The sequence below is a fragment of the Suncus etruscus genome, chromosome 16, assembly GCF_024139225.1.
Source record: "Suncus etruscus isolate mSunEtr1 chromosome 16, mSunEtr1.pri.cur, whole genome shotgun sequence".
In the NCBI taxonomy this organism is placed as follows: Eukaryota; Metazoa; Chordata; class Mammalia; order Eulipotyphla; family Soricidae; genus Suncus; species Suncus etruscus.
In genome coordinates, this window is record NC_064863.1 from 60,522,800 (window position 1) to 60,545,408 (window position 22,609).

At 36.9% G+C, this 22,609-nt stretch overlaps 1 protein-coding gene and 1 pseudogene across 2 annotated transcripts in view; both read left to right on the top strand.

The window, feature by feature from the left end:
* The window catches only part of SLC4A4 (solute carrier family 4 member 4), a 468,271-nt gene that overhangs the window by 10,619 nt on the left and 435,043 nt on the right, over positions 1 to 22,609 (top strand). The window lies entirely within an intron of this gene.
* LOC126032172 (40S ribosomal protein S15a-like) lies at positions 20,655 to 22,544 on the top strand (annotated as a pseudogene).

Sequence of the window (22,609 nt, forward strand, 5' to 3'; positions counted from 1 at the left end):
GCTATCTTTCCAGCCCCAGTCTTTGTCTTTTCTATTTCATTGTTTGCATATATAGCAGTCATAGATTTATGCACATTGATTTTTATAGCCTACTCTTTTACTGTACAAATCTAGCAGCGCTTTTTTTTTTTTTCCGGTAGAGTTGCTAGGGTTTTCTAGGTATTTTATCAAGCCAACTAAAAATAGTGAGAGTTTGACTTCTTTTCCTACCTGTATGTCTTTAATAGCTCTTTCTTTTCTTTCTTTCTTTTTTTTTTTTTTTTGACAAAGACTTCCAATACATGTACTGAATAGTAGTAGTGAGAGTAGGGAGCCTTGTTTTCTGCTTATTCTTAAAAGAAAAACTAAGTTTTTCACTATAGAGTATGTTTAGTACGGGCTTGTGATAAATGGTTTTAACAATATTGAGAAAAGTTTCTTTAACCTATATTTTATTGAGATATTTTATCATGAATGAGTGCTGGATTTTGTCAGATGATTTATCTACATCTGTTGATATGATCATCTGACTTTTATTTTTTTCTTGTGTTGATATGCATTACTATGATTAAATTTTGTATATTAAACCATCCTTTCATTCCTAGGGTGAATCCTACTTGGTTATGGTGTATTATCTTTTAGATGTATTGTTAGATTTTGTTTGCTAATATTTTGTAAGGGATCTTTGCATCTAAGCTCATCAGGGATAAAAGCTAATAGTTTTCTTTTTTGCTGCTGTCTCTGTCTGCTTTTTTATTAGGTACTGTTTGCTTCAGAGACACTTTTGTATAGAATTTCTCTGTCTTTAAAAATCTGGAAAAAGCAGAAAAGTGTTGGAATTTGATATTAGTTATGTGTGCTTGTTTTTTGATCCACTCCCAGTGATGTTCAGGGATTAGGTCTGGCTCTGAGCTCAATGACCTCTTGAGTGAGGCTCAGCAGACCACCAGGGATCCAACCCAGTTTGGCTGTGTTGCAAGACAAGTGTTATTTCAGCCATATTATTTCTCTGCTTCTAGTAGTTGGTCTTCTTTGAAATTGTGGAAAAAAATCACTGTTAACCCAATTGGGTTTGGGCTTTTGATTTGAGGAGAACTTTTAGTTACCATTCAATTTCCTTGATAGTAACCAGTCTGCTTTTGATTCAGGTTTCCTAAGTTATAGAAGTCAACAAATCTATCTGTTTTTTCTATGCTTTCCAATTTTATGGCAAAAATTTTTGGAAGTAATTGCTTGCTGATCCATTGAACTTCTGTGGTAGCTGTTACGCTTCTCTTTCATTTCTGATTTTATTTACTAGGGTTTTCTCTCTTTGTTTCTTTGTGATTCTAGGTAATGATCTGTCAAAATAATTTTTTTTAAAGAACCAGCTTTCGGATTTTTTTTTACATATTTATGTTTTATTAATTTCTCCTAATTTTTCTTAGTTGTTTCTCAGGGACTTTGATGATTCTTACAATTTTCCTCTTAAACTCATCCTGTAGTTTTCTGGTGTTCTTTCATTTAGTTTGAGATTTTTTTTCCAGATTTTGTTTTTTTCTAGTTTTATAGCTGCATCCTTTTTTATAGCTTTCTGATTTTGATTTTAGTGGTTGTTACTCTACTACTGATGCTTTCCACTGAGGTTTTTATTTCACTTACCAACTCTACAGTTCTGTGACATCAGATTGTTGTTTTCTCATTCCTGACCTTATATTTTCTTGTACCCATAGCATTGTTTCTTTGAGTTCACCAAACATTCTTAGCATGGTATCTCTGAAGTCCTTTACTGACCAAATCTTACAATGCTACTTTCTCCAATCATTAGTTTGGATGATTTCTATGTAGTTTCTCCATTGCATCTGTTGCAGAGTGGAGCTAAATCATTGTGATTCACTGCCCCTTCCCCAGGGAGCTCTCTGAGGATTCAAAGAAGTATTACTCTTTTCCTTCCCTGCCAGAGCTGTGCAAATCAGGGATGCTGTCAATGGCTAGTTGTTTTTTTTCATGTCAGGGTTACAGGGTAACTTTCAGTCATTTGCTTTTCCTCTCCTCAGTCTGTATTTTAGGATTCTGTAATCTCTTCCAGCTTGCACAATTTGTGAATTTTCATATGGGATAGGTAGATAGAGGTAGGGTATAGACCTTGCTAGCATGTCATGCTTGGGGGCAGCCTAGGCAAACTCAGAGTCTATGGGTTCAGTACAGGAATCATACAGTTTATGATGTAGAGAGCTACTGGGTAGCTACATTAGTGGCCATATAGTTTTGGGAAACCAAACAGGTGCATTACTTGGGAGAGGAGGATCCTCTCATAGTTTCCTTGATGCCTGGTTGGTTGATTGGGAGATAAATAGTGTTGAATTGGAAGAAGGCCTGAGAGTGCAAGAAACTGAGCAGGGATGGATGTGGGTTTCTCATTGACAGGGGTGGTCCTCTGGGGGCCTATTTAGGAGGCAAGGAGTGACAAATCTGAGAACAGTTAATTATTTTTGTTATTCTGTTTTGTTTTTGCTTTTGGCTACACCTGACTGTATTAAGGGTTTACTTCTGGCTCAGAGGTTACTGCTTTGGGGGATTTGGATTAACTTGGGGACCAAATGGGGTACTGGGGATCAAATCTAGTTGATTTGTCATTTGCACTACTGCTCTGCCCTTTATCCCTGGACAATTCTTGACATATTAATAATTTTTTTTTTTTTTTGGTTTTTGGGCCACACCCAGTGGTGCTCAGGGGTTACTCCTGGCTGTCTGCTCAGTAATAGCTCCTGGCAGGCACCGGGGACCATATGGGACACCGGGATTCGAACCAACCACCTTTGGTCCTGGATCAGCTGCTTGCAAGGCAAACACTGCTGTGCTATCTCTCCAGGCCCTAATACATTTTTGTTGATTGAGGATATGGACAACACATTTAAGCATCTTTCTTGAGAGGTTATGTGTTCAAACTGTTTTACTTTTTTTTTCTTTTATGACATACTTTCTGTTTCTGATGCTAAGTGGGGCACAGAGTTTAGTAAACATTAGCTAGAAAATTGAGTTTAATAGCCAGAAGTTTTTAGATCACCCCCAAGTACCCCCAAGTAACACATATAGGACCTGGAGAACCCTTGAAAATGATTACAGTACTCTTCACCTCATGGGGAATCCCCCAAAGTTTACACCCTGAATATTTTTCACTTCTGTAATTAGAAATTTGGCAAACAAATTCCCTAGACTTATACTGTAGTGTGTTCTCCATTGCCAATATTGGAGGAACTATGTATTTTGTAAAATGGAATTTAAGTATAAATTATAATTGAAACTTGAACATGAAGAGAATCTTTTCAGCTTAGTATGAGTAGGAAATTTCTTAGATGATTTCTCAGACTATGTTAATGATAATATCCAAAGCATATTTGCAGCATATATCTTTTTTTTTGGGGGGGTGTCATGCCAGGCAGCGCTCAGGTGTTACTCCTGGCTCTACACTCAGAAATTGCTCCTGGCAGGCTTGGAGAACCATAAGGGAAGCCAGGATTTGAACCACCATCCTTCAGCATCTAAGGCAAATGACCTACTGTTGTGCTATCTCTGCGGCCCCGCAGCATATATCTTATAAGTATTTGTTTAAAGTATAATTTTTAGTACTTTGTAAAGTCTGTTTCATGGTTAGTTTGACCCTATTATTCTTACATTTGATAAGAGGCTTAATGCCTCTTATCTCATATTTACTTTAAAATAAAATAGAATTTAAAAAAATATAATTAAAATTTGCAAGATATTTTTGAAGAATTAATAATAACTAATAGTAGATATCCCTTTGTTAAAATCAAGGAATTTGGAACTTGATTTTGATGTGGAAATCTAATTAGACTTTTTTTAACCTAGAGAGTGATTTTTCTCTCCTTTGCTCTTGTATTTGAGTTTCCTTTTCCCTGTATTTTTTTTTTTTTGGAACATATTAGGCATTGCCAGAATGTTCCTAGTATAGTGCTTAGTGTGTTTCCAGTGGTACAGTGGAACTATGGAGTACCAAAGGATGGAATGGAACTCTGTGAAAAGAAGAAACCAGGTACAAATAAGGCCCTTTAATTCTTTGAGTAATCTCCTGGCCTTGTTTTTCCTTTGTTTGTTTTGGTTTCTGAGGGTTGCTCAGGGACCCCAGGGTCACTCCTGGTGACTCTTGATCAGCTGGACTGATAATTCAGTGGAATGCTACTGTGGTATATCTATCTGGGCCACCCTAGTAGTGCTCAGGGTTGTCTAGCCCCTGATCCCTTTATATCCGGTCTTGTTTTTTATTTGAAAACTGGTAATAAACTTTATTGGTAGTTTTTCTTAAACACAACGCCTATTCAAAAATATGTCTTCACATTTTATGAGTAATAAATAGTATTCTTCATGTATGCGACTCCAATGTGGTTGCTTTAAGGGAAGAGTGAAAAGTGGAATCATCTGTATAGTGGACAGTGTTTGCTTTCTATTGTAGAAACAATGCTATGGAGAACTGAAGTAACTATTAAAGATACCTGTCAGGAAACTAGTGAAACGGATGTGTAAAAATATAGTGAATGTCAGAAATACTTTATTTTCTGGTGATTTCGGCCCTGTGAGAAATTTAACTGAATTTTAAAAAAAAAAAACAAAAAACAACTTTATTTATTGATTGTTTTTTGGGCCACACCCAGGGCTCAGGGGATAATCCTGACTGCACTCAGCTCTGCCCCTGGCAGGCTGGGGGCCTATAGGGGATGCCAGGAATTGAACTGGGTCCCTCCCAGGTCAGTCACATGCAAGAAAAATATGTGACTGTGCTATTTAACACTGTGCTATCTCTCCAGCCCCAACTGGACTGTTTTAATACAAAATTATTCAGACATGTCTGGATAACTGTATTAGTTGCTGGAAGCAAGCGCCTTTTTATTTTATTATCATTTTTTTTTTTTTTTTTTTTTTTTTTGGTGTTCACTCAGAATGTTGGCATTATGGACTTAGGAAAAGGCAGCCTTTTTTTATTTTTTTGATTTCTTTGGGCCACACCCAGTGACACTCCTGACTCTGTGCTCAGAAATCACTCCTAGCTTGGGGGACCATATGGGACACTGGAGGATTGAACCACAGTCTGTTCTAGGTTAACAGGTGCATTAAGTTTTAGTTCATGAAACAGACTTTACAGAGTACTAAAAATTATACTTTACACAAATATTATATTTTATATATATAAATGGAATTTAAGGATAAATAATAATTGGAACTGAACACGAAGAGAATCTTTTCAGCTTACATGGGTAGGAAATTTCTCAGACTATGTTAATGATAATATCTAAAGCATATTTACAGCATATATGTTATATATATTTGTAATTGGTTTGACTCTATTATTTTTCCATTTGATAAGAGGCTTAAATAACACTTTTATAACCAATCCTTCCATCAGAAAAACTAAAACTTGGGGCCAGAGAGATAGCATGGAGGTAAGGCGTTTGCCTTTCATGCAGAAGGTTGGTGGTTTGAATCCCGGCATCCCATATGGTCTCCTGAGCCTGCCAGAAGTGATTTCTGAGCATAGAGCCAGGAGTAACCCCTGAGCGCTGCCGGGTGTGACCCCAAAACAAAACAAAACAAAACAAAACAAAACTAAAACTTAATGCTACACTATATATTATATGCCCTGGAATAACACTTAAATTATAGGTTAAACAGGAATATATAGCCCTGTAAATATGTTTTTCTGCTTGGGGAAAAGGCAGACTTTTGGAGAATAGGATCATGACAATAGCAGTAATGTCTAGACTGGTTTCTTTGGTAATGAGAATAGCACTTCCATTTTTTTCCCCCCTTGGGTACTTTAGTATAGAAGTCTATTATTTATATGACTCAATGAAAATATTCTATTTTTTCCTTCTTTTTTTTTTTTTTAAACATCTTTGGTGGTGCTCAGGGACTGTACCTGGCTTGGTGCTCATTGGCCACTCCTGGTAGACCTTGGTTGGGGGATCATACTGCATTGGGATAGAACTGGGGCCTTTCATGTACAAAGCATTTACTTTGGCTTTTTGAGCTATCTCACCAGCCTGTGATACTTCTAATGTTATACAAAACAAGTTGTCTCTAACCCAGAAAAATCCTGAATGAAGTCCTCAAAGTGTAAATTGATGAACCATGTTTTCTCTCACTGAGGTTCGTCTCCTCTTAGTGAGACCATCAGTCACACACTTCCAGACCTCGAATTTTGATAATTGCACTTACTCTTTTATTTTTTAAATTACTTTATTTAAATATAACTCTCCCAATGCCTATTGTCTAGTGACTCTAGCCATAGAAAGACCTCACAGTACAACAGCTTCAAAAATTCCTTCATTCCTTTGACCTCCGGAAACAATCTCCTTAGGAATGTGAGATGAGCTCTCAGGATGTTAGTAGAGAGTAGGGCCTCATGGTGGAGAGATTGCTAAAGTCCTGTTTACAGTCACCTTTAGAAAATGCTGAGTGCTAAACAGATTAAGCAGAAGCACACAGCTTACACATTTGCACTTTTAACAAGTTGACTCCTTTGCCAGGGAAAAGAGACAAGGCACATAAGAAATGTCTCAAATATTTTGATAAATGAGAGCAGGTAATTTTGCTTGAAAAGTACATTAGGAAATGAAATAAAACAATTCATCCAAAAAGTGTCAAAAGAAAACACAGTTCATATGCGTTTTTGCTACCAAAAGTTTAGCTAAGGACTCCTACACTTTTGCTTATTGCTCTGCACCCCTCTTTAATTTTCTATGTGTATTTGTGTTACCCTCTTATATTTTGTGTTTCCAAAGTGTAAGAAGTGTGTCAGAATATATTTTATGATTCTTACAAATGTTGCATTTCTATAGTTAAGTTATTATTTAATAAAATGATGTACACAAAAAAATGTATAAATAGGCCAGAGTGACCCATTCATTATATCTTACTTGATCTAACTCAATTTTTCCTCTAGTAGCTCTGATCATTGCTGTTATACCTTTCAATGATTTCTTCTGAAATTTGTTGTCATGAAATTTGGGATTAATCTTTTGTTACTCGGGCTTGAGATAATCTATATTTTCTTGAAAAAAAAATAACCTAACTTTTCTAATTAAAAATGTATTTTCATGAGATCAAACAAGTTTTTACTTCCTCCCCTCTCCGACTGCCTTCCTTTCTCTTTGTTGATATTGCTGCAATGACTGGGGTTACACCTTTGGTTGTGGTAGCTCCACATCTTTAGTTGCTGTACTTGTTTTCTTGGTGAAGTACTCACTTGTCTGTGACTAGGCTACAGAATGGGCTGAGGGTGCTGCAGAGTAGAGTTGCAGGACGACTTGATGCTTATGGGAGACCCTGGGGATCAATGCTTGGCTTCATGCTTGTGAGAGAGGTCTTTAGTCACTGAACCTTCCCAGTTTTTAGTACCATAAAAAAGAACTTTTTGTGTGAAGTAATTGTAGGGTCATAGGAAATTGTGAAAAACTTTTATAAAGCCTTCCCTCCAATCTCCCTCAATGACACTGCGCATAGAGATCTGAAAAGGCATTTTCCCAAAAGGGCTTATGAGGAAGTATAATTTTTTTATACCTTCTCTGAAGAATTGCTTACTTATTAACCATGACTTATATAGTAGGTACTTTAGAGAATGAAATTAGGCACACCTAGTGTTTTGGGGTTTTAATATGATTGATTTAAGAAAAATAGCTTGAATGAGGAAAAGTGAATTGGAAAAGTGTCCAATGTTAGGAGAGGGGAGTCACTCATTGACTTGTTTATTCACACCAGGGTTTAACTTGGTTTTTTACCTCATTCAAGCTATATTTTTAAAATGAATTATATTGAAAGTAATTTTAAATCCAGATATTCTAATAAAATATTTAGACATATATAATTCAAATAGGAGGGTAAAGAGTAAAGTGCAGTCCTTTAAGATGCTGGTATTAGGGCACCATTGTAGTACCCAATTTTTTATTAAGGTAAAAGAACAGTACTATGCTCTTTCCGTCACTTTATGTCCCTCTTTATGTCTTAGGTATATATTGTTTTACTTATAACCTTCACATTTTACCATATATGTGAATGTAACAGAAAATTGATATATTTAAAATACATGTTTTATCTATTAAATATACATATATTTCCAGTGAAATCTCAGTATTTCACTAGTATTTAATCTATTGATAAATATTATATTTGAACTAGGTATTTGAATTTAAGTGTTACCTAATAGAATGGTCTTTTTTGGGAAGGGGTCCAATAAACAATCCTCAGGGATTGATCTGCTCTGTACTTACAAATTATCTCTGGCGGTGCTAAGTGGACTGTATAGAATGCCAGGAATCCTATTCATTGTGGCTGCATGCAAAGCAAGTGCTCTCTACCTGTTGTACTATGTCTCCAACCCCTAGAATGGGCTTCTAATGCAAATGTTTATGTTATTATGTCCTGTATCTACGTAATTTCCTTAAAATGCTCCCTTGAAAGTTTGGTCTTATATCTTTGGATAGATGTTACTGGGAAAAGTCTAGTACAATGCATACTTCATATCATGAATATAGAGGAATGTTTCTTTAGGAGAATAGTCAGAAATTAAAATGGGGGCTGAAATCTATAGCAGAATAGTTTGAAAAAGAGACCTAACCTAAATTTATAATCTTGTGAATACTTTTCAGCAAATCTAAAAACTAATAATCAAAATACATTTAGCAGAAATAAAAAAAAAAATCGTCATTTTTGTAATGAGTATTTATGTGACCAGTTTTTCATTCCAAGAGGAAAAACTGGATTCTTCTTACTATAATTTAATATTTTTGTTATAGTTTAGTTATCATGGCTATAAAAGTGTTAACATTTATGGTATTGAAACTGGTTTCATTCAAAGGAGGAAGTCCAGAACAAATCTTTTAGAATAAGTATTTATACAATTAAAAAAAGAATATGGATATGTTTGGTAAATAGACCTCCTGTTTTTGATGGTATTCTCTCTTTACCTAGGACTCTTTCATTGCACTCTCTTTAAGTCACTTATTATAGTGTACAACAATTTTTCTTTGATGGAACTGAATGTTGGACTACAGGATTATATGTCTGACCTCTGGTGCCATTTCCTACAAAGTTTACCTACCTCTGAACGTCTTATCTCAGCAGTTGACTTTGCCCAGAAGCTCATTGTTATATTTGAAGTTTTAAACTGATTAGATATTTAAATCCCCTTGTAAAGTTTTCTCAATCATATTTATAGTTTGGAAAAAAATCAGATCCATAATATTAGAAAAAAATTGAATGCTATTTCTAAGTTGAAACCAACACATTTAATTCTGTGTTCATTTGAGATAATTACACTAACATGAAATAACTTTTTTTTTTTGGTTTTTGGGCCACACTCAGGGGTTACTTCTGGCTATGCACTCAGAAATTGCTCCTGGCTTGAAGGATCATATGGGATGCAGGGAACCGAGGTCCATCCTGAATCAGCTGCATGCAAGGCAAAAACCCTACTACTGTGCTATTGCTCCAATCTTAAAATAGCTTTTTTAACTAAATGAAGTAGAAATAATTTTGTGTAGGTATAGAACTATTTTTTTTTACCAATAAGTCAGATAATTTTATTATGTAAGTACTCTATACTAACTAAATAATATAGTATTTCACGTAAGTAATGTGCCTGAGTAAAATTATTTAATATTTACCTAAATAATAATAAGAGTTACTTATTTTTAGATAACTTTTCTTAGATGTAATGTTGTGCCCATAAATTAGTAAGCTTAGGAAATCTTGGGCCATGTATTCCTGTTGAAACCTATAGTTTTAGTTTTTGTGATGGAAGGACCCTATTAATTGCCCTGGAATAACACCTTTATAAACATAGACCATCAGAAAAAACTAGTGTATGTTGACCAGGCTTCAGTCTGGTTGATGCTACATGTGTAAACTGGAAAAAAGGAATCCCTATTACTTTTCATAGTCAGTGATTCAATACGAAGATGGGAAAGTGTGAATGCCTGATGGTTGGACACTAGGTACTATGAGTTGCAGTCTTAGAATTAAGGAAGGAGAAATAATATTTTGAGGAACTCATTTCTGGGAACCCATCTTTGGGAATCTTTATGTCTATATTACAGGAATATTTTAGGTATCAGCTATGATTAGAATAGGAAATATTACTTCAATTGAATTTTCTGATAAATGAAGCTTTACTAAGTGTCTAAGCAAGTGACAGAATGTTTCTGATATACATATTCCGTAACTAGTTGCACATAGCTATCTTTTTGCCTTTTTTTTATACATTTATTTATTTAGGTTTTTCGGCCACACCTAACACTCAGGGGTCACTCCTGGCTCTGCACTCAAAAATAGCTTGTGGCAGGCTTCAGGGACCACGTGGGATGCCGGGAATTGAACCTGGTCCTTCCAGGTAGACCACATAGAAAGCAAATGCTTTACCACTGTGCTATCACTTCGGCCCCAACTATCTCTCTTTTTGTTTTTGTTTTTGTCTTTGTTTTTGGGTCACACTCAGGGGACCATATGGGATGCTAGGATTCGAACCACTGTCCTTCTGCATGCAAGGCAAACGCCTTACCTCCACGCTATCTCTCCATCCCCCCAACTATTTTTTTCTTAAAGATATAGTTAGATTAATTTTTACTACTAGAAAATGAAGAAAAAATGAAACCCAAAGTCAATAGAAGAAAGGAAATAAGAGCAATTATAGTGGAAACAAATGAGATAAAAAAAAAAAACCCGGTTGGAGGGGGGTAAAAAAAAAACCCAACAACAAACTGTAACACAAGTCTATTTAAAGAATATATATAGTTACAAATCCTCAGCTAGCTTCAGGTTAAAAACATGAGTAAAACTCTAATCAGTAGAATCAGAAAGAAAGAAATTCACAGCAGGTACCATAGAAATGCAAAGGCGCTTAAAAGACTGCTATGAATAACTTTATGCCAGTAAGTTGGAAAGCTTAGAAAATCTTCTAGACTCCTACAACTACTCAAAAAATTAATCAGGGGGCCTGAGCGGAGAGCACAGTGGGTAGGGCATTTGCTTTGCACACAGCTGACCTTGGTTCAATCCCTGGTGTTCCATCTGGTCCCCCCAACCTACCAGGCGTAATTTCTGAGTTTAGAGCCAGGAGTAATCCCTGAGCACTGCCTGATATGGCCCTCCCCCTAAAAAAATCAGCATGAAATAAAGAAATCTATTAAGATCACCACCTTCACCCTCAAAGTCCAGATGATATTACTAGTTAACTTGACCATACAAAATCAAAGCAGTAATGTTATTTCACACCTATGAGATGAGCTACATGTAAATATTCCTCCCCCAAAATGACAAGTGTTGATGGGGATATGAAGAAGAAGGAATCCTCATTCTTTATTGGTGGAAATATAAACTGGTTCAGCCTCTTTGAAAAGCAGAATGGAGATTATGAAAAAAAAATGCTATATGTTTTTCCACTCTATCCCAAGAACTTGGTGGAAGCTAAGAGACTGCAGTGAAGGGCATTTGGCATTTTGGAAGTAAGTATTATTGTGATAGTCCTGTACTTCAAAACCATGTAAACACATATTTGTGCTTTTAAAAATGAATTTAGATAAAACACAAAAAGAAGCAGCAATCAAACAAAAGACCAAATCTAGCAACTACAAAAAAAACACCACAGCAACAAATACAACAACAAAACAATAACCACGAGACCAAAAGAAAGAGAAAAAAAAAAAAGAAAGAAAAGAAAAAAGGGAGGAGGGCTGGTGTGGCAAGATTTTTGGTTTTTGGGTTTTTGTTTTTGTTTTTGCATAGGCATAGTAAATATTGGGGAGATTAGAAAGGGAAGTCCTTTGGCCTATTGATACAGGGTTTCTCCACCCTTGTTTTATTTATATGATTGTTGTTGATTTTTTTTGGTTTATTTTTATTTATTTATTTTTGCTTTTGTGTTATGATTGTCTTCTTTTCCCCCTCTTTCTTCATTTTAAATAGATATTTATAACCCCTAGACTGACTCCTCCCAGTTTTTTGTTGGTTTTGTTTTTTATATTTTGGGTTTTTGGTTTCTTCTTCTTCTTCTTCTTCTTCTTCTTCTTCTTCTTCTTCTTCTTCTTCTTCTTCTTCTTCTTCTTCTTCTTCTTCTTCTTCTTTCTTCTCCTCCTCCTCCTCTTTCTTCTCCTCCTCCTCCTTCTTTCTTTTTTTTTTTTTTTTTTTTGGTTTTTGGGCCACACCCGGTAACGCTCAGGGGTTACTCCTGGCTATGTGCTCAGAAGTTGCTCCTGGCTTGGGGGACCATATGGGACACCAGGGAATCGAACCTCGGTCCGTCCAAGGCTAGCGCAGGCAAGGCAGGCACCTTACCTTTAGCGCCACCGCCTCTTCTTCTTCTTCTTCTTCTTCTTCTTCTTCTTCTTCTTCTTCTTCTTCTTCTTCTTCTTCTTCTTCTTCTTCTTCTTCTTCTTCTTCTTCTTTCTTCTTCTTCTTTCTTCTTCTTCAACCAGCTATACACAGAGAGGGTCAGTTATACTAACATTCCGGGGGGCAAAAAAGGGAATGCTGGGAACAGGGTTGGAAGGAGGACAACACTGGTGGTAGGAATACCCCTGATTCAATGTCACTATGTACTTTAAATATCACTTTGAAAGACTTGTAATTCACATTGAGCACAATAAAATTATTAAAAAAAGAAAATACACTTAAAATAAATATACAAAGAAAAAAAGAAAAAAATGGATTTAATTCATGCACACTAATTACATTACAACATATCACCAAAAAAGTTTAACAATACCATTGAATTAAATTGTTTCATTAAAAAAACTTCGGAATCATTCTTTTCAATATTTTAGTATTCAAAATAGAGCAGATAACCTGGAGTGTTTTAGAAATTTGGTTTTGATTCAAAGTAATGTTCTCATGGAGGTTCAGTCCCTGCCAATTCATTTTCTCATTCACTTGGGGATATAGCTAATTTCTTTAGACAGTTTTTATCTCTTTCATGTTCAAATGGATGGAAAACATTTAATTTGAAATGATTTCCTTGCTCCCTTTCTCTTTCCTTCCTAAAAATATGCAAATGCTTCATATTACTTATTTTTTTTAAGGAATGGTCTGATTTTTCTGGGGACATTTAAAGCAGAGACAATGAAAAATGTGTTATATAAAGTACTTCTTAATATACCTAAAATCACCATGTCTTCTGTTTATACCAGTAGCCTATTGGTGCACCCTAAAAAAGACAGCACAACAAAGGATAATATATCACCACACTCCTTTGAAATATTGATATTTAAAAGACATTTTATAAGCCCATTTTCTTCCCTAGTTTTAAGTCGCTTGTAAATTTTTCCATTTTAATTTTTTTTGTCTTTCTTTTTTGTTTTTGGGTCACACCTGGCGGGTCTCAGGGGTTACTCCTGGCTCTGTGCTCAGAAATCTCTCCTGGCAGGCATGGGGACCATATGGGATGCTGGCATTTGATCTGTTCTGGATCTGCTGCATACAAGGCAAACTCCCTACTGCTGTGCTATTTCTGTGGCCCCCATTTTTTGATTTCTAAGGCAAATGAAAATTTAAGGAGTGAGCCATGAAAAATACATTACCGGGCCCGGAGAGATAGCACAGCGGCGTTTGCCTTGCAAGCAGCCAATCCAGGACCAAAGGTGGTTGGTTCGAATCCCGGTGTCCCATATGGTCCCCCGTCCCTGCCAGGAGCTATTTCTGAGCAGACAGCCAGGAGTAACCCCTGAGCACCGCCGGGTGTGGCCCAAAAACCAAAAAAAAAAAAAAAATACATTACCTCCACATTTATTGTGACCTGTAGAAGGTGAAGATTTTATGAAAAGTATAGCTAACCAATTTGTCTGAGGCCTCTGCTCCTGTTGCCTGCCATACATCTCTTCTTACTACCTACTTTCAGTTTTTTTTTTCTTTGTTTCATAATATAGGGACCAGGGTGGCCTAGGTATTCCCCCTTTTGATACCTTACATTCCTTTGTCCTGTTATTTTGCACATCAGAGATTAGTGAGAACATCCAGTGTTTGTCTTTCTTCTGATTTTGCTTAACATATCATACAGTTCCACACAAGTTGCAATGGTTGGCATTTTTCCTTGAAGCTGCATGGTATTCCATTGTGTTTATATACCGCATCTTAATTATTTACTCATACTGTTGGGCACCTAGGTTGATTCCATATTTTGTCCTTAGTTTGACACTAAGCTATTGTGCTTAATGCTGCAAGGAATAATGGGTTGTATATGGCACATATTAAAAACAACTGGGAACAATCTGAGTTGGCAGGGATGTGATGAAAATGGAAATTTTCCCACTGCTAGTGGGAATATTACCTGGTTCAGTCCCTATGGAAAAGTAATAATAGAGCTCTCATATGACCCAGCAATGCCTTTTTAGTATTTATCCCTAGGACACAAAAACACTTATCCGTATAACATATGACATATGCACATCATAATTCTTTATTTTCTTATTGATATTAAGAACGTTACACTCAAAAAAAGAATGTCACACTCAAAAAAAAAAGAATGTCACGCTCAATTAAAATTTTACTTCCATATACATATATGTTATATACATATATAATATGTATATATAGTTTGGTTTTTGGGTCACACCTGGCAGCGCTCAGGGGTTCCTCCTGGCTCTATGCTCAGAAATTGCTCCTGGCAGGCTCAGGGGACCATATGGGATGCAGGATTCGAACCACCGACCTTTTGCATGCAAGGCGAATGCCTTACTGCCATGCTATCTGTCCGGCCCCTATAGTTATTTATATACAGTTATTTTTGGAGAGGAGGAGATATTTGGAAGGGTGACAAAAGATGCATAAAATGATTTGAAGTTGAACTCAGTAGCATCTTTGCATTGAACTGGCCTGGTTGGCGGAGAATCACTAGGTGTGGGTCTCCTGGGTCTCTTGAGTCCCAATGGAAAGGACCACCCACTACAGACAAAGATTTAAAGTTGACACAAAGACATGAAAAAGTATTAACATCAAAGATGATAAAAACTCATCTTGTAACAAACCCTTTTTGAAATCAAAGATCACTTCTAAAACTGTACATCTGGATGATTTCTCTGCATAAAAATCCCTATTTTTAGAGAAGATGTTGGTTTATTTCTAATGGGAAACAAGTTTCATGTCAAGAAGACTATACCAGTATGACTTTTAATTCTAAAAAACAGGACATTCTAAATTTGTATATATGATCCTTCGCCTAGGTAGAATATATAAAGTAAAATACTGATATTTAAGTATTTCTCAATATTATTTTTTTGTTATTGATTTATCATGTATTTCATGGTTTTAACTTCATGCCTCTCACTGTGTATATGTTTTAATTTGACTTGCGAGTCATATATAGAGATGGTCAGGGGTTATTCCTGGTTCTGTGATTAATGCAAGGCTGGAAATTGAACCATAGTTGACTGCATGCAAGGCAAGTGATTAGGCCTTGCACCATCCCTCTGGCCTTCTTTACATGTACAAAACTATAAGCATAAGTACCACCAAAGTTCCAGTGCTGCTCCACAATGAAAATGTCTTTATTAATTCTTCCCACTTTTCTTTTTCCTTTGCCTGGGGTAACCACCATATTTTCTTTACTGTTCCTAGGTAGTACTTTTTATTTTTTAGTATATTTGTTTAAGTTAGAACATTTTCTACATATCTGTACTCAATTGTCTAATTGTCTCTCATTTTCTTATTTTATTTGATAGAATTATCTCAAGATTTATCTTTTTCTTCTTTTTTGTTTCTTTTCCTTTTTTTGTCTTCCTGAGTGGTGCTGATAGTCAATGGTGCTTGGGAGGTAAGTGTTCTGATAGCACACAGAGCACTGTTTATTCCAGTCTTGTGCTTTAGTTCTTTGAGCTGTCTTCTTTATCCCGAGATTCATCCATATTTTTCCCAAACAGCACAGTTTCAACTTTTATTTTTCTGTTTTTGTGTCATGCCCAGCAGCACTCAGGAGTTACTCCTGACTCTGTGTTCAGATTATTGAGTGACTGAGGTTTTTTTTTTTTTTCTCTTTTCACTTCTTTTTTGTTTGTTTGTTTTTGTTTGTTTGTTTGTTTTTGGGTCACACCTGGCAGCACTCAGGGGTTACTCCTGGCTCTATGCTCAGAAATCGCTCCTGGCTGGCTCGGGGGACCATATGGGACACCGGGGATTTGAACCAATGACCTTCTGCATGAAAGGCAAATGGCTTACCTCCATGCTCTCTCTCTGGCCTCTCTCTCTCTCTCTCTCTTTTTTAATGGGGCTTTATGTCACACTTATTAATGCTCAGAGCTTATTCTTGATTCTGTGCTCTGGGCTCCTGGTGGTACAATATGCATTGCCCAAGATGGATCTGGGGTCAGATACATGCAAGGCAAATACTTTACCTATGTACTACTCCATGATCCATATTATTAAATGAGTTTTAGCTATTTGACAAAAAAATATTTCTTTGTTAGAAATTTAAGTAGGAGGGCCAGAGTGGTGGCACAGCGATAGGGCGTTTGCCTTGCATGCGCTGATCTGGGACAAACTGGTTCGATCCCCCAGTGTCCCATATGATCCCCCAAGCCAGGAGTGATTTCTGAGCACATAGCCAGGAGTAACCCCTGAGCATCACTGGATGTGGCCCAAAAGCCAAAAATCAAATAAAATTGAAATAAATTGGGGCTGGAGAAATAGTACAGTAATAGGGCCTTGTACACAGCCTTGTACACAGCTGATCCAGATGGACATGAGTTTGATTTCCAACATCCCATATGATGCCCTGAGCCTGCCAGGAGTGATTTCTGAGTGCAGAGCTAGGAGTTAACACCTGAATACTGCTGAGTGTGGCCCAAAAACCAAAAAAAACCCTTTTTTTTTTTTAAAAATAAATTAATTCAAAACAGAATGTTTTATATAAATAAGGAGGGGGAAATTCACTTTTATTTAAATAGAACGCACTTTTTATTTGAGTAGAACAACTTACTTTTACTTAGAGATCTGATCAGGACCAGTTTCTGAGCTTGTTTACCTAAAATTATATAGGTAATGTGGTCATGGACAGTTAAATGCTTGTGTTTACTTACGTGATAGCTAACAAAGAAGTATAAGAAATAGATTTTAATTTCTCTAAGTTTTTAAAATTAAAGACTTTAGTGAAGTTTATTATTTCAAATAAAAGAAAAATACTCAATAAGCATCACTATAAATTTCAGTGAAGACATTATTAGAATTTATTGTTCTATATGAAAATTTCCATATGAATGAATGTTGGCTCTTTGGTCTAATGATCTAAGTGAAATGGAAAAAGAAAACATGAACTTATACTAATGATTTAGTTTCCAATTGTAAACCTGGTGAGTTCACTTTAAGTGTGTGATTTTTTTTTTTGAAAATTGATGATGATTTTTAGCACTTAGCTCCCTATCTCCAAAGCACTTTCAAATGTTGAATAATTAATTGCCACAATCCCCGAGTGGGGGTAGAATAGCAAACATGTCTTTCTGTTTACCAGGAAACCATTATGGCAGAGCCTGGAAATGCTTTTTAAAACTTTTTTATATTTAGAGTTTTTATGTGTTTCAAGGAGACCAGCATTTAAAATGCTATCTTGGTTTCCAATCACATAGTTGAGGGAGAAGTAACTAAGAATGTTGAACTCTTGAAAACTTTTTATTGCTCTCATACAGATTTCATGCTTCATTTTACTTCTGCTGGCTTATTGTTTTATAGCATAATTAAAATGGGATATTAAATATTAGTAAGTTTAATTACTGCAAATAATAACAGTATATTCTTCCCTGGGGGTATCCAGAACTATGGCAACCTTATAGAACAAGGCAAAAGTGGTCTCAGATAGGGCCGGAGAGATAGCATGGAGGTAAGCCGTTTGCCTTTCATGCAAATGGTCATTGGTTCGAATCCCGGCATCCCATATGGTCCCCTGAGCTTGCCAGGAGCGATTTCTGAGCCTAGAACCAGGAGTAACCCCTGAGTGTTGCTGGGTGTGAGCCAAAAACCAAAAAAAAAAAAAAAAAAAAAAAAAGTGGTCCCAGTTAGAAGAAATTCATATATTTTTGGAAATTATTTTAATAAAGAAGTGGCTATTTAAGATTTAACATGATTTTGGAGTTCAGTGGAAGAATAGAGATGACTGAATATTGGAGTTAATGAATTTAAAGGGAATTTTAGGATCTGGAGTGATAGCACAGTGGTAAGGTGTTGCCTTTGCATGCTGCCAACCTGGGACTGACCCAGGGTCAATCCTCAGTACCCCTCATGGTCTCCTGAGTCTGCGAGGAACGATTTCTGAGTGTAGAGCTAGGAGTAACCCCTTAGTGCCATTGGGTGTGGCAAAAAAAACCCCAAGATCCCCCAAAACATAAAAAAAGGAATTTGAGAAAAGGCAGTGAAGGTGTGCTAAGACAAAATCTTTGAGGAAACTAGGGGAGGTGAGAATATGAGATGAGCTCCAGTGGTGACTGTGATTTACCAGTTACTCCCTGTGCTAGCCAGACTAAATCCTGACTTGTTTGTGTTGCCAGCACCAGGATGTCGACTGATTAGCTCTCTAGAGAGGTAAAGGTAGTCACAGTGGAAGATGCAGAAACTATCATCCCTAAGCTTCTCAACCTTTGAAATAGAAAAGAGCCAGTATATAGAGAGCTTTAGCTTTGAGAAATTCATTGGATAACAAAGAGAATGCAATGGTGGTTCTTTCTTTTTTCGACGAGAATTTTTTTTCTTCTTTATTTGAACATCTTGATTACATAAATGATTGAGATTAGGTTTCAGTCATGTAAAGAACACCCCCTTCACCCGTGCAACATTCCCACCACCAATGTCCCAAATCTCCCTCCATCCCACCCCACCCCCACCTGTACTCCAGACAAGCTTTCCAGTTCCCTCATTCATTCACTTGATTATGGTAGTTCTCTGTGTAGTTATTTCTATAATTACACTCACCACTCTTTGTGGTGAGCTTCATGGAGTGAGCTGGTGTTCCATGGAGTGAGCTGGTGTTCCAGCCCTCCTCTCATTGTCTCTGAGGATTGTTACAAAGATGACTTATTTTTCTTAAAACCCATAGATGAGTGAGACTATTCTGCATCTCTCTCTCTCTCCCTCTGACTTATTTCACTCAGCATGATAGATTCCATGTGCATCCATGTATAGGAAAATTTCATGACTTCATCTCTCATGACGGCTGCATAATATTGCATTGTGTATATGTACCACAGTTTCTTTAGCCATTCGTCTGTGGAAGGGCATCTTGGTTGTTTCCAGAGCCTGGCTATTGTGAATAGTGCTGCAATAAATATAGGTGTGAGGAAGGGGTTTTTGTATTGTATTCTTGTGTTCTTAGGGTATATCCCTAGGAGTGGAATAGCTGGGTCGAATGGGAGCTCAATTTCTAGATTTTGAAGGAATCTAATGGTGGTTATTTCTGATGAATGATGTTTGCAAATGAACATTCTTTTTTTTTTTGGTTTTTCTGGCCACACCCGTTTGATGCTCAGGGGTTACTCCTGGTTAAGCACTCAGAAATCGCCCCTGGCTTGGGGGGACCATAGGGACACCGGGGAATAGAACCGCAGTCCTTCCTTGGCTAGCGCTTGCAAGGCAGACACCTTACCTCTAGCGCCATCTCGCCGGCCCCGCAATTGAACATTCTTAAAGGTAAAGCAGAGTTAGCCTCTAATGCTCTTTCATGGATAGGGTATATAGAAATAATGAAAGTGTTGGCTCACAGTTTTCTACTAAACACAAAGATAGGTTTATAATTTGTTTGGAGTCCACAGTTTATGGTGGGATCTCACGAAGTCCCAGATATTATATATAGAATTTGCACAGATAAATGTTTTTGGAGCATACTTCTAAAGTTTTTATATTTCTAAAACTATGATATATTAAAAATAATATATATATGTAGTGGGTCACACCCAGCGGTACTCAGGGGTTACTCCTGACTCTGCTCAAAAATTGCTCTTGGCAGTTTCGGGGGACCATATAGGATGCCAGGGATTGAACTCAGGTCCGTCCAGGGTTGGTAGAGTGCAAGGTAAACACCCTACAGCTGTGCTATTACTCTGGCCCCCAAAAATGTAATATTTTTAATATACCTTAAGAATTTTAACTTAGATCTGCCCAAATAGAACAAAAATGAAGTATTAGCTGTTATCTGTTTCCTTAAAATTTGGACAGAAAGTAAATGAGAGATAATTAGCTCCAGAATATTACCTCTAAAAATCTAATGCATTTAGATGATCAGAAGTATAAGAAAATGCAAGAAAGATATTAAAAAAAAAAAGAAAATGCAAGGAGGTGGGCTGGGGTGATAGCACAATATGGAGTGTTTGCCTGGCATGCTGCCGACCCAGAACAGGCCTAGGTTTGATCCCTGCCATCCCATATGGTCCCCTGGGCCTGCCAGGAGCAAGTTCTGAGCACAGAGACATGAGTAACCTCTGAGTGCTGCCAGGTGTGGCCTCAACACCCACCCCCCAAAGAAAAGGAAAGAAAAGGAAAAAATAAAAGAAGATGCAAGGAGGCAATAAAAACAGTAAACATTGTTAATTAAGTATAGTATCTTGCACTTGGAAGGGTAGTGATCAAATTATCTGATTTGATCTGAAATCAGTCTTGTGCTTTTCTTATTATCAGATGTTATTGTCAGAAGGAGTCATTCCGTAAAAGGTAGCTTCACTTGCATGCCTATTTGTCAGTTGGCTCACTTTCAGGTATGAGGTACTTCCCACTTTGGTGGGAAACTACTCTATGAGTATGTGTTAGAACATAAATGGGACACCAGGAAATTATTTTGCTTCTATGTGGTTCCTTTAATAAACAGTGTGGCTGTTTTTTCAAATATTTGTTGATTTATTTTTTGGTAAATAAAGGACTGTTTTATGAAAACATTTTCTAAATATAGTCTATTACAATTTATTACTGAAGTTTAATATTTAAAAATAATACAGAATAGGAGAATTGATAAATCTGAGTGTGAAACAGGACCAAAAAAATTTAGTGATTATTTTTTGGGGAGGCATATTTGGGCCACACATGGTGATGCTTTGGGACTACTCTCTTTTTTTTTTTTCTTTGGTTTTTGGGCCACACCCGGCGGTGCTCAGGGGTTACTCCTGGCTGTCTGCTCAGAAATGGCCCCTGGCAGGCACGGGGGACCATATGGGACACTGGAATTCGAACCAACCACCTTAGGTCCTGGATCGGCTGCTTGCAAGGCAAACACCGCTGCGCTATCTCTCCGGGCCCTCGTTTTGTTTTTTGATTTTGTTTTTTTTGGGTTACACATGGCAGCACTCAGGGATTACTCCTGGCTTTGTGCTCAGAAATCGCTCCTGGCAAGCTCGGGGGACCATATGGGATGCCAGGATTCGAACTACCGTCCTGCATTCAAGGCAAAGCCCTACTTCCATGCTATCTCTCCAGTCCCTTGGGGAGTACTCTTAACTCTGTGCTAAGGGGTCACTTCTGCAAGTACTTTGGGGACCATGAAGTGCTAGGAGTAGAACTAGTATCTGACACATGCACAGAAATCACCTTAAACTGTGTATTAGTTCTCTAGGCTCTAAATAGGGTTCTTTATTTGAATTTATAGTTGACTTTTGGAGACAGGGCTTTAATAATCTCATGAGTTTTAGGGATATTTTATTTAATACATCATTGTATTTTGAGGTTGGAATCAATAGCTATTATCAGATTTTCAAAAGGTTATAATGCCATATAATGCTAGGCATGTGCTGTACCATTTCATTCTCTCCTCAGACTTGATATCTTAATTTTCAAAAGGGTAGGTGGATGTTCTGGAAGACAAATAAACTATAGAGTAGAACCCTCACAATTGGTTTTATTCTCTTATAAGTGATCCATTTAAAGTTCTCTAACCTTTTCTTCCATGAGAGGAAACAGTGTTAAGCCTGGACTTGGAAGAAAATCCTCACTAAACTAAACCATCTTGGCACCCTAATCTTGGGTTCCTGCCTTAAGTACTAGATAAATACATTTCTGTTGTTCACAAGCTTCCTACTTATGATATTTTGTTCATAGCCACTTAAATGTACTCTGATAGCACTGAAACTTGGGGAAGTCTGTGAGTATATCTAACACTATTGAACTATCTAGTTGCAAATGATTCAGAAGTAAACTTTAGGTTAGGTGTTATTTCACAAGGTTGAAAAAGTGTTAGCTCTCATCTTTCTGTGCTGACACACTGGTGGGCATAAATGTTGTGCCTGATGCTCTCAAGAGCACACACAATATTGAAAAGAGAATAAAATGCCATATCCTTTTGTTCCAATTCCTGAGAGTGCTAATGAAGCATGGTTACTTTGGCTAATGTGAAGTCATGATGCTCATAGAGCTGGGAAAATTGTTGTGAATATCATAGGAAAAACAAGTATGGAGTGATTGTCTATGGATTTTATATGAAACTGCAAGATTGAGAAAAAAAGAAATAATAACTTGCCACATTCCATCAGTTTGATTTCATTTTATTGGCAACCTCATGTGGTATCATGGACCATAAAGAGTCAAGATGAAAACACCCAGGAGGGAAAATCCTGGGATTCAGTTTCTAGAGAAGTTATATAAAGGGCACATCATATACCCCAATGGAGGGAAAAAGTGTTAGGGCTGAATATAG